The sequence below is a fragment of the Microcebus murinus genome, chromosome 7, assembly GCF_040939455.1.
Source record: "Microcebus murinus isolate Inina chromosome 7, M.murinus_Inina_mat1.0, whole genome shotgun sequence".
NCBI classification, from domain to species: domain Eukaryota; kingdom Metazoa; phylum Chordata; class Mammalia; order Primates; family Cheirogaleidae; genus Microcebus; species Microcebus murinus.
The window spans coordinates 106,353,672-106,365,249 of record NC_134110.1 but is presented as its reverse complement, the minus strand read 5'-3'; the positions used below and the strand labels follow the sequence as shown (position 1 = coordinate 106,365,249).

At 49.4% G+C, this 11,578-nt stretch overlaps 1 long non-coding RNA gene across 2 annotated transcripts; it reads left to right on the top strand.

Annotated features, from left to right (window-relative positions):
- The first annotated feature begins 892 nt into the window (after nt 1-892).
- Nucleotides 893-8,240, top strand: LOC105885244 (uncharacterized). Of its 2 annotated transcripts, none has more exons than XR_012920233.1 (3): nt 893-1,053; nt 6,367-6,503; nt 7,901-8,240. It is a non-coding gene; the product is annotated as an uncharacterized LOC105885244 (long non-coding RNA). The 2 variants fall into 2 exon arrangements; XR_012920234.1 differs by lacking the exon at nt 7,901-8,240 and adding an exon at nt 6,882-6,969.
- The last annotated feature ends 3,338 nt before the right edge of the window (nt 8,241-11,578 follow it).

The following is an 11,578-nucleotide window of genomic DNA, read 5'->3' as shown; positions in this document are numbered from 1 at the left end:
GCCCTGTGCCTGATGGCCTTCCCCCGCGGGGTGGGGACTGAGACCTGGCACTGTGCTGCTTCTCCTGGGCCCTGGCCATGTTTGCCCTCCCCCGCCTCCTCCCAGAGTGATCCTGGGTTGCCTCCTGTGCCCTCCCTGGGTTCGCAGCTGTGCTTAGTGGGAGGAACAGGAGCAGGGGCAGGGAACTACCCGTGTTGTCCTTCCATATAGCTTTTTATCTCAGCCCCTTATCGATAAAGTCACTTAGGGACTTGCTTGGTTTTCTGTCATGCAGCAAGGCAGCACGGCCTCACCAGCCTGGGATTCTGACTTCCTGGGCTCCGTTCAGTCTGTGCCGCAACCTCGCATGGGGCCTTGGCCAGGCAGAGCTCTGTGGTTGGATGTTGCTGCCAGTGCTAGTATGGCCTCCTCGCCAGGGTCCTGGGCCAGACCAGATTTACACCTGCGGCCATGATGCAGTTATTAATGTGTGCTCCTCACTCCCTTGGGAATTAAAGTGTAATAAATAAAGTGTTTTACAGCAACCATTTATTAAATATTAGTAAGGCTCCATTTTCTTGTCTTATTTTAGTAAGCATAAACATAAATGCAACCTCTGACCTCTCCCCCCACGCCCTAGTGGGCCGCCCGGTGTGCCCGGCGCCCTGTGGCCGAGCCTCTGGAGGGGCTGGCGCTGGCAGCGCCGGGGAGGGAGGGCTCTGCACTGCCCAGTGGAGAGTGATGCTGTGCGGTGCTGCGGGGCGCTGACTTTGATGCTGCCCTCCTTCGTCACCCTGGGTGGCGCGTGTTCCCAGGGCTCCTTCCTGCAGAGGCTCCCCGATGGGGGAGGGCGGCTCGCTTGCCCTCACTCTGGGACTCACTTAGGTATCGGGCTGCTGGGACAAGCGGAAGCTGGTGTGCGAGTTTGGAGAGGGAAGGGGTTGAGCTATGAGGATGAAATAAAAGAGAGGATGGAGGAGACAATATCGTGTTTTATTTGCGATATTCTCTACTTAAGATTATGTAATATTTCATGATGCAATGCAGCAGCAGGTGACAGCTCTGCCTTTTGGGGTAAGTGATCCGGTTTTAAAAAATCATGCTATTAATTGATTCATAGAGTTTTCCTTTTTTGCAAAGTACGTTTGAACTTTGTGCCACTGCTGGCTTATTTAGCATCCAGTCATTTTTAATAGTGACAGAAATAACTTTGTTAGTGATTTACTTTGCTTCTCGATTGCATTTTTCTTTCAATTTAATGACATGTAGTCAGAGGGCGTGGTGCTGGTTCTGCAAAGGTGTTTGTTTTACCCGTATTTTCTTGCCAAAGGATTTCCTGACAATATGGATATTTGGAGAAGACTTTTTTTAGATATTTTCCACTAGTTTTTATGTATTGTTTCAAAACAGATTCATATTTATAGAAAACTGCTTTTACAAAGTTGATGAAAGCCCTCTTTGTTATTTATGGAAAGAACTAAAGAGATATTAGTAGTCTAAATTAGGAATAACCCCTGCTGCTATCTGCTGTAAAGTTTTTAGGAGTAATTAATATTTTCTTCTTCAATTTTCATTTTAATAGTAATTTTCAGTTATGCAAAAGTTTTCAAGGGAATAAATGAGATTCGTGGTTCTATAATGCAGGAGTTAATGACTTGTCAGCTAATTTCTTTCTTAATCTTCAGTTACTTCAATATCATTTTTCATCTATTCTATAAATGACTATTTAAACCAATTAGTTCCCCTCTTAATTATCAAACTGAAAATTACTTAAATTGGATCTTCTTTGTACCCTACTTAGATAGTGAATCTGCCTAAAAACCCTTCAGTAACATGATATTAAGGACTTTAGGCTTTATCTCTATAGCTGTGTTTTCTTTTATAAAACATTGAAGACCTTTTTCACTTATGGAATTATTTCCATGTTATTAATATTAAAAGAACATTCAGAGTAAGACATTTCTTGAAAACCTAATGCTTGAACTATATTACTAATCTACTTGTTTGGACAACTTTCTAAACAACTCAAAATATTTTATAATATTTCCTTATCTTTTTTCGACTAGAAAAACCAAGGCCATTTATACTATAGTTCTAGCATCTGGATTGTATACTCTACTGACCAGTGTTCTTGAGCAACTTCCATCTGGATGGTGCCTACATATTGCAATTAATTTATGAAGTGCACAGTATAATCAAGGAGAAAGTCAGTTACAAATACACATTGGATGATGTGGGGTGACGTGAGCACCTTAGTTAGGTCAGACCAAGGGGCGCTCGGAAGAATTTGGAAAGCCCAGATGAGAGATGATTACAATCATGTCAGCTTTGGACTTTAGGGCGCTGTCCAAAGAGGAAGGTGTCAGGTGGGCCACTTTCTAGGTGTATCTCTGTTAAAAGATGGTTTTCAGACAAAAGATGAAAGTGTGATTTTCATGCAGATATAAAAATGAACTCATGGTGAAGATTTCATTTTACTGTAATCAGTGAGGGAACCAGACAGAAGTTAAAACCAGCCCAAAGGAAAGTAAAAACGTGCAAATTTATATGGAATAAATGAATTCAATTGCACATGGAGACAGAACTGGTTTTTCACAGAACCCTGAGGTCAGTTGAAATTCTACAGAACAAGACAAATTTGCAAGACAAACAAGACAAAGACATCCCTCTCCATCCCGTAGTTTACTAAGAGTTGTAAAATAGCTGATGGCAATGAACAATGTAAAAATCTGACCGTCTGTAAGGGTATGCTATAGACAGTGCATAATTTTTCACTGAAGAGCAAAAATTTTTTTCTACCCTGTCTGTGGGTTTGTTTTTGTTTCTTGCCTCCCCTCCATGAATAAATTAAATTGGGAGAGGGAATATGAGGAAAAGTCATGCTTGTGCAATCCTTCAGTCAGTTGGGAATAAACCAATGAATACACATTGTCTCCAAGTTTCTTGATAAAAGGCAAATAAGTTGTAATGGGGAGGACTTTTATTATTAGTAATAGTGCCTTATTACTCTCCCCACAGTACATCCAGGCCGTTACGTTACTTTTGAGTCCAGTGAAACTGAACTACTATTGCCTACTGCAAAAAGTTGGAAACAACAATAAACCAGACAATAACAAAGTTTAATAAAAGTAGTGGAGGATTAGGTAAAACAACAACACTGTCACAGCTTGCATGAGGAAAGCATGACCTGTAATATCCTTCCATGTACATCTCAGTGCTCCTCCAAAGAGACCCTGCACAGGAGCCACAGCTACCGTGTTTCCCCGAAAATAAGACAGGGTCTTATATTTATTTTTCCTCAAGAAGACACCGAGGGCTTATTTTCAGAGGATGTGTTATTTATTTATTTTTTTTTAGTACGGTACACCAATCTACATTTATTCAAATATAGTTAAGTCGTCTTCTTCTGGAACATCATCATAACTCTCCAAATTCTGAATTCCATCCTGAATTTCTTGCGACTCTATTTCCTTTAGTACCATCGGCCCCAATCTCTCAGGTCAAGCAATAGAGCTCTCATGGGGCAGATGAGAAGGGCTGCTCGTCTTCTTTATACTCTGTAACACATGCATGGGTTGTGCAGATGCGCTGCGCAGCCACGCCTGTCACTAGGTCTTATTTTCGGGGTAGGGCTTATATTGCGTAAATGCTTAGAAATCCTGCTAGGGCTTAGTTTATGGGGAGGTCTGGTCTTCGGGGAAACATGGAATGCACCCCCCTGGTCATGTCTGCACCTCTGCCCAACCGGGCAGGGCCCATCCAGAGCAGGAGACGGGAGTAAAGGATCTGGGAGTTTATTTCCAATCTTTTCCCCACCAAGTACTTCAGCATAGAGTGGAGGTTTTTGCTGGCAAACTTAGAGGTAAAAATTTAAAACTTCCTCAAGAATGTATCATCTGGTCAGCTTCTGAGAAGGGAAGGAATGGAAGAAAGTGTTGCCAACCTAGTTTTCCTTTTTGGTAACAAAAAAGGGTGCATTTAAAATCAAACACAAGAATTTAAGGAAGCTTTGAATACCGCATAAAGACAAATTCTAGCGGATGAGACGAGCTGGCTGATGGGCTCAGGAAAGAACTGTAAGCCCTGTCTCCTGTGCACCCAGTGCCACGAGTCTGAAGGTCGAGGGGAGACCTGCTCTCACCCCACTTTCTCAAGCAGCAGTTTAGGTAGGCGTCCGGACAGCAGAAAGCTACTCAGAGCTTCGTCCTGTCATTGAACCTGCCAAATCTTGGTTTATTCATCTATTAAATGGGAATAATAATAGTTACCTTGTAGGGCAGTGAAAATAAAGTAGCGTGCACAGCGCAGAAGCAGGTGGGCTCCCGCCGGCCCCAGCCCTAGCCCCACGTGCCCAGTGCTGTCACGCCGCCTCCCCAGCGGCTCTGCCTGGCATGAGGCCAAGCCCGTGCCAGGTTGGCCCCCACCGAGGTGTGGAATGACAGGCTTTGGACACAGAAGGATGATGCAGGTTCAACTCCTGGCCTTGCCCCTCAAAAGCTACATATTTGGGCAGGTGGTGACTTACTACGGTTGCCATCAGTGTGTCCTCTATGAAACGGAGATGACCTGGCCCCATACTGAGAGTTCAGTGCGTGTGTAGTGAGTCTCCAGTGAGAACTAAATGAGGCGCAGGTTTGAAACTCTTGGTCCTTTATGCCCACTAGCTGATGTCACATCACTGAAACGTCCTGTTGTTGTGGATGTGACTCGGCTACTCCCGCCAGTCCTGACGTCCACCGTGGGCTCGCTCCCTCCCGGCCGCCTGGGATCCGCCAGCACGGGCTGCTCTCTGAGGAGGCTGTAGTCCCTCCTTCCTGCCCCTTGGCCCCGTGAGGCCGCACTGTGCCCTGCCCTTGGGGACGGGTTTGGCAGGCTCTGCAGGGCGGAGAGGCATGGTGAGCGCCTGGGGGCCTATCTGCCACTAGCTACTGAGTGGAGAAACCGCCCACTGCCCATTCCTGGCTCAAACTTTGTGAAAACTTCTTTTGAAGTCTGAGGCCTTGGGGCAAGGTATTTAGCTTCTTGGAGCTTCGCTTTCCTAACCGTCAGAACGGGCACCGTGTGCGGCTCGGAGCCCGTCCTGAGCCCATGAAAGCAAGAGCTCCTGACAGAGCCGTGCGGACCCTGCTGGGGACATGGCCTGGCCTCTCAGGATGCAGCTCGCCCCGCTGCGCCTGCATGGTCCGCCCAGGGTGGCGGAGAAGGCCCCTCTTGCCTGAGAGCGTGCACAGCCTGTCACCCTCAGAGACGGAAAACTCAGAGAACACAGCTCTCACCAAAGGCTTTTCTCAGCCTTTTCCTCCAGCCGTGGGGCATCCTGGAGCGACCCAGGACAGGGGGCCACCCTCTGTTGCCTGGGACCCCCCGTGGCTCCAGTGACGTCCAAGCCAAGGAGGAGCTGTCTGCCCTCTCGTGCTGTGGCCCAGCCTGCTGTCTGCGAGCGCGGCGGCCCGGGTCAGAGAAGCGCAGGCCGAGTCGCTCGAGCAGCCCACGCTCTCTGGGGCAGCGGCTTCCTCCCACGGCTGCACAGCTTTTACCAGGGCCAGCCACTAAGTCCCTAAATACAGCATGCCGGCGAAGCTGTGCGCAGTTCAGGAAACAGGGAGACACGGAGGACACGGAGGGAGGCCTGGGCTTGAATGGCGGTGAGATGTGTAGGCACCAATGAGATGGGATTTGCAGACTCTGATATGATTCCTCGGGGCTTCTGGGGTCTGGCCGTCTTTTGGGCTGAGCAGCGGGCTGGCCGGTCCTCTGTGCCGCCCGTGTCTTGCGGGGTCGCGTGCGGTGGAACAGTGCCCACGTGGACTCAGGAGCGAGGGCCAGATGAAGGCTCTGCCCGCTCTGATGCGCCATCCAGGACAGCTCTCCGTATCCCTGGGGCGCCCCCCCCAGCTGGCAACAGGGCGTCTCGTGATGCTGCTGGTGGTGAGTTGCGGTGAGGAATACAGAAGAAAATTTGTGAAATTGCCTAGCCCTGAGCAGATGCTCGGTAAAAGCTCATAAATTTATTTTCACGTTGCCAATCCTTGACATGAATTTTTCTAGAACTTTACTTTCAAATTCCTGTTACGTAGCAGTATTTTATTATTTATGATAGTTTCTTCTGTAGAAAGCTTCCCCCATGCCTTGCCGTGCCACTGAGAGCGGAAGCACAGCTTGCTCTGCACGTTGGCACGGCGTCTGTGCTACTCCTCTGTCTCCACCAGCCTAGCTGAGCATTCCTGAGGGGCCTGCTGCCGAGAGGAAGGTTTGCTTGTTTATCACAGGGACTTCCTCAAAGACCCACCAACCTGTCACTGCGAACACAGACAGCTTATTCTCCAGGACTCAAAGCAACCTCCCATCTCAGGGGCCTCCCCTGCTGTTCCCTCTCGTCCTGGACAGGGGTGTCACCGTCCTTGCCTGGTCCTGACTGTGCCCTGCTTGCTGCGAGTCAACGCTGCGATGTTCCGTGGGCTGCGAGCCTACCTTCCGCTCCCCGGGGCTCAGACGAAGCTCCCGACCGGGCTCTCCTCGCCTCGGTGAGTCTGGGCTTTGCTGACAGGTGTGGCGGCCACGCCTGGGGGGCGCCTGCCCCGGTGGCTTTGGAGGTCGGGACAGAGACCCCTCGGCTGGGAAGCAGAGCACCCCTCTGAGGGCTGGGGAGCCCCCTGGGCCTGGGGCTCCCGACCCTGAAGCTGGGCTAAGTGGGTCTCCCAAGGCCCAGAACAATGGCCTTTTTCAGTGAGCTCCCAGAGGCTCAGTTTATTTTGTCTCCTAGGAGTAAGAAATGCTTTCTAGATATTCATTGGCTGTCAGATCTGATTTGAGAAATCCTTGTCCCTGGTGGACACTTACTTCGTTACTAACTCTACTGTTTGCCGCTGCTGTCCCTGTCATTTTTATTGTTCCTTATTAAGAGAGACCTTGAAATGAACCCATTCTTCGAGCCAGCCCTGGGGCCAGAGACATTCTGACATTTTCTTCTGAGACCAGCGTTCTTTGGACAAAGTCTGCGCCCGGTCACCGGTCCCTCGTCTACACCGAGGGAGAACGTTCCTGCGCGCATGTCTAGGCCGCGAGGGTAGCCGCTGCAGCCCTCTCTGCCGTCCGGGGCTGCCCGCCTTGTTGGGCTGTGGCTGGACGGCCGTCGGCTAGGTTGGGTCCTGGACATGGGACACACAAGCAACACTTTGGGACAGAAGGTTCCCAGACTCCCGTGGGTTCGTCTCAGTGTAAAGTCAAGCCAGACTGGGCTCCCGCTCCAGGAATGATGTGTTTACACTGTATGCAGCGTGTGCGCTGCCTTTCTACTCGGCATGCGCCCACTAGGGTGCTTGTGAACCTTTTGATGTGACCAAGAAAGTTCGAGACACGTCTTAGAAGAAAGAAGGAGCAAAATTCCAAACTCCAACAGCATTCATTTCTTCACTAGTATGAGGAAGCATCAACCCCCTCCCCCCAATTTTTCAGTTTCCAAAATCTCTTTCTTAAGAGATTCCTTGGCTAAGGTAAAAGAAAATGTGGAAAACTTAAGAATTGTGTCTTTTGCATACCCACAAATCACAACCTGAACCTAACAGCGTCTCCCCTGCCGCTTTCCTCCCACACCCTGCTTCAGGTGTCTGCGCCGTCTCTGCACACCCGTCCCTCTCAGCCGGCCAGGAGCCCCAGACCCAGCTGCCTTCCAGGACGGGCCTCTGTGTTATGTGAAGGCCCCGTCTGTCTCTGAGCTGAGAGCCATGGTTAGGTTTTCCAAAGACTTAGAATGGCGAGACATTTGCAGAGGGATTTAGAGTGACTTTAGGAGGGTATAATCTGGGGCTCTCTGATATATACACATTGATTCATTATCAGTCAGCACCTCGGTTGGTAAAACGTGGGTGGAAAGAGCAGGGTGAGAAGCTCCAAGAATGATTTAAAAAACCTTGCATTTCAGAGGAAACCAGATGGGCCGAGAAGAGCTGCTGGTGTTGGAAGAGGTCTTTTTGAGGCTTCCCCAGAGTCTTTCTCGTGAAGACGGAGTGGACCCTAACCCAGTCTTACAAGACAAGCTGGGACAGAGCACACCTGTCTTTTTATTTTTTTAGTAGAGACGGGATCTCACTCTTTCTTGCTCAGGCTTGTTTGGAACTCCTGACCTTGAGTGAACGTCCCACCTCACCCTCCCTTCTTTCTAAAAATAGAAAGAAATTAATTGGCCAACTAAAAGTATATAGAAAAAATCAGCCGGGCATGGTGGCGCATGCCTGTAGTCCCAGCTACTCGGGAGGCTGAGGCAGGAGGATCGCTTGAGCCCAGGAGTTTGAGGTTGCCGTGAGCTAGGCTGATGCCATGGCACTCTAGCCCGGGCAACAGAGTGAGACTGTGTCTCAAAAAACAAATCTGTTTAATTTTGATGGGCTTCCTTTTTGTGGTTTACTGTTTATTGTCTTCACCTTAAACATGAAGGAATTTTTTTCCTGTGTAATAATCTATTAAAATATTGTGTTGCCAGAATGCTTTTTTGTGCTTAGTCAGGTTACCTTCTATGTTTATTTTTAAGTGTTTTATTATCACTTTCAAATGAACAGCTACACACTATTTCTCAGATACCCACAATCCTATCTTAAGTGTTCCCATCTCCTGACATCACTTTTGTCCTTCCTAATATTGATTTCTAAATATAAAATGAGGTAAAATTACTTTGAGCATATCTTTTATACCTAAAACTATTTTGGGAATTTTTTATACTCCTGTAAACCACAAACACTTGTTCTTTCACTTTAAAAAGAAAGGTACCTTAAGTAATTAGGATTATTTGATATATGGAAAGAGTTGTCAAGTCAGAAGAGACGCTTAGTCTTCTTTACATTAAATATGTAAAGGGAAAATATTTAAGCATTTCAGAAATCGTGTGCTGTATAAGAAGAAAGTAAATATTGGTCAGTGCCTTACTGTGCATAATAGTTTTTTTTTCCTCTGAATCCTGATGTTAGGCAATGACAATATAGTTATCAACCATATTTTTAGTTGTTATTTAGAATTTTTACTTGGTCACAATCTTTTAATTTGAATCTAGTCTCATCTAGACTAGTGTTTTCAATTTGAAATGCACCTAGGACGTTCTGTGAAAATACAGATGTTTTAGGACTTGCTCTAGAGTCATTGAATCTGTTTACTTGATATTCTTGATATATTTTTGCCAAACAACCAGATTTCTTTGTTATTTGCCTGATTGTAATGAAATCTCATCAGATCTTCCACTTTGGAAACGATCAGCAATGAGTTAATCGTGGCCATTGCAAGTCTTTGTCATCTACAAAGACTATTTTGTTGATTCTGATGGTTGCTTGAGGCCTCAGCCACATGACAGAGTTTTTGCCCTCAAGGAAAGACTGTCCCGTGACCCCCTGGAAGAACTCTACCAAGTTCTCTTAACAACCAGCACCACAGTGCTGGAGGGCCATGATTGGAGTCATGTCCTTCAACTAAAGGAAATATTAATAAACATCCTTGAATCACAGGAAGACGGTCCCCAACAGGGGCCTGAAGCTGAGGGCTCTCAGGGGCCCTCCCAAGGCTGTTTCCACCTCAGTCTGCAGCGCCAGGCCTGGTGCACACCTTGGGGTCCGCGCCCCTTCTCTGCTCCAGCTGCGCTTCCTCTCACCTGTGTAATGCGCCCTTGACCACTTACTTGTAAGTCCCCCGTTGCTAATGTTGACGTTGCATCCTCATTCCCTCCTGGATATGAGCCCAGCGCCTGGCGGTAGCTCACCATGAGCTGCTAAAACATGTAACCAAACCAACCATGGCCCTAAGATTCAGAGAAGACTGCCATGTCTAAGTCTCGTCTTGCTATTTCCTCCGGCTCTCAGAGTAGCATTGGGACAACCGCCTAACCCTAATCAAGCCCCCACTTTGAAAGACCCACTTCCGATCCAACTTTCAGTTCTCAACCTATGCCCATCTTACTTTCCCACCTCCGAGGCTCTGGCAAAGTTTGGAAGGCGGTGCTGTCCCTGACCGCGTGTGCAGCCACCGCGGCCTCCTCATCAACCGTTCTGTTGCTGACCCTGGGAGCAAGGTTTGACATACTTTTCACATGCCAGACATTTCAGAGACGTTATAAAATGTAGGACTTAAGACGTTTCTGCTCTTTATGTTTTACATCTTAAATGACTGTCGTAATTCTGAATTGAGGTGTGTGTATGGTGTCACTCTGTGTCCGTGGGGCCCACATTCCAGCTGGACTCAACAAGCTGTGGATAGAAAATATTCAGAAAACAATCTCACAAAGTTCCAAAAAGCAAAACTTGAATTTTCTGAGTGTCAAGGACTACGCTGAGCGCGCGCGGATGCCGCACTGCCCGAGGCATCCCTAGCGATCCCGCAGCGACTGGACGGGAGGCGAGCGGGCCGCGCACAGGCCGCGGGCCGGGCCCGGAGCACCTGCCACTCTGGCGCCGGCGTCCCCGGCCGGATCCCCAGGGGATACCGACGGACGGCCGTATTTAGAAATATTTTCGCTTCTTGAACACCATCTAAGATAAAGGCAGTATTTTTTTCAGAGTTCAACAGACACCTATTTGATTTTTTAAAGCAAATTAATTAACGGTCATTTACTGATAAATCTTGCACCACCCCAGGAGGGTAGATCCAGCGATCTGGCAGAAATGCGGTGCGCGTGTGCCGGGACTGTGTGAGGGCTCCACACACGCCCCGCTCTTCTCCCTCACTGCCACCTGCCGCGGCCCCGCTCTGTGTGACAGCCGCGACGAGCACGCCGCTCTCAGGTCAAGGGCTTCCAGCCCGGCCTGTCTTCCCTCCTGCGCTCCCTGCATTGCCCGCCTCGTCGGCCGCCCGGTCTGGGCGCCGGCCACAGACATGCCCGTGGCTGTCCAGGGACACGCAGACTCTGATGCAGAGTCGTGCAACGTCCTGGCGTCCTGGCGAGGCACTTGGGGAGCACATATCCCCTCAAGTAGGAAATGCACCACCTGAAAATGCCACGGCAGACCTGGGTCTCCACTTGCACGCCGGCACTGGAGCAGACCTGAGTCCCCCTCTTGCGCCAGAGCCTCTCCAAGGGCCCCCTGTTGGCGCCTCCCCTGCCTCCTTGCTTGCCAGCAGCACCAGTGTGCGTGGGTGTGGCTTCTCTCCTCCACTGCTCTTGCCCCAGGCCACCAGGAAACATGGGGCCAACGTCACCTTCTTGTCACACGGGGACGGCAGAAGCCACCCTGGCTGCCTCTCAGTGCCGACAGGCTCCACAGGGCTCCTCGCAGCGCTCGTCCTGCTGCGTTTCTTTCGCCAGCTTCCCCGCCCGTGCCGCGCAGGTGCCGTCCACACCCCCTGCCGCGCCAGCCACTGGCGTCAGGAAGGCACTGGGGCCGTCAGCTGTCTTACACGTCAGAAGGAACTTCTGCCCCCTTCGAGGTTGCCTGACAGGCAGTCCAGTCTTTCTCTTCACTGCATCCCTCAGGGAAGCACGCCATCTCCATGCCAGGGGACTTCTGCCAGCTCGTGGTGAGTTCCCAGCGGGAAACGAGACCAGCCGGGGCGGGATGTTCAACACACACACTTTTCGTGACTCGATTCCTTGAACTGGTCTCAAGTCTGGATCATCCTGCCCTAA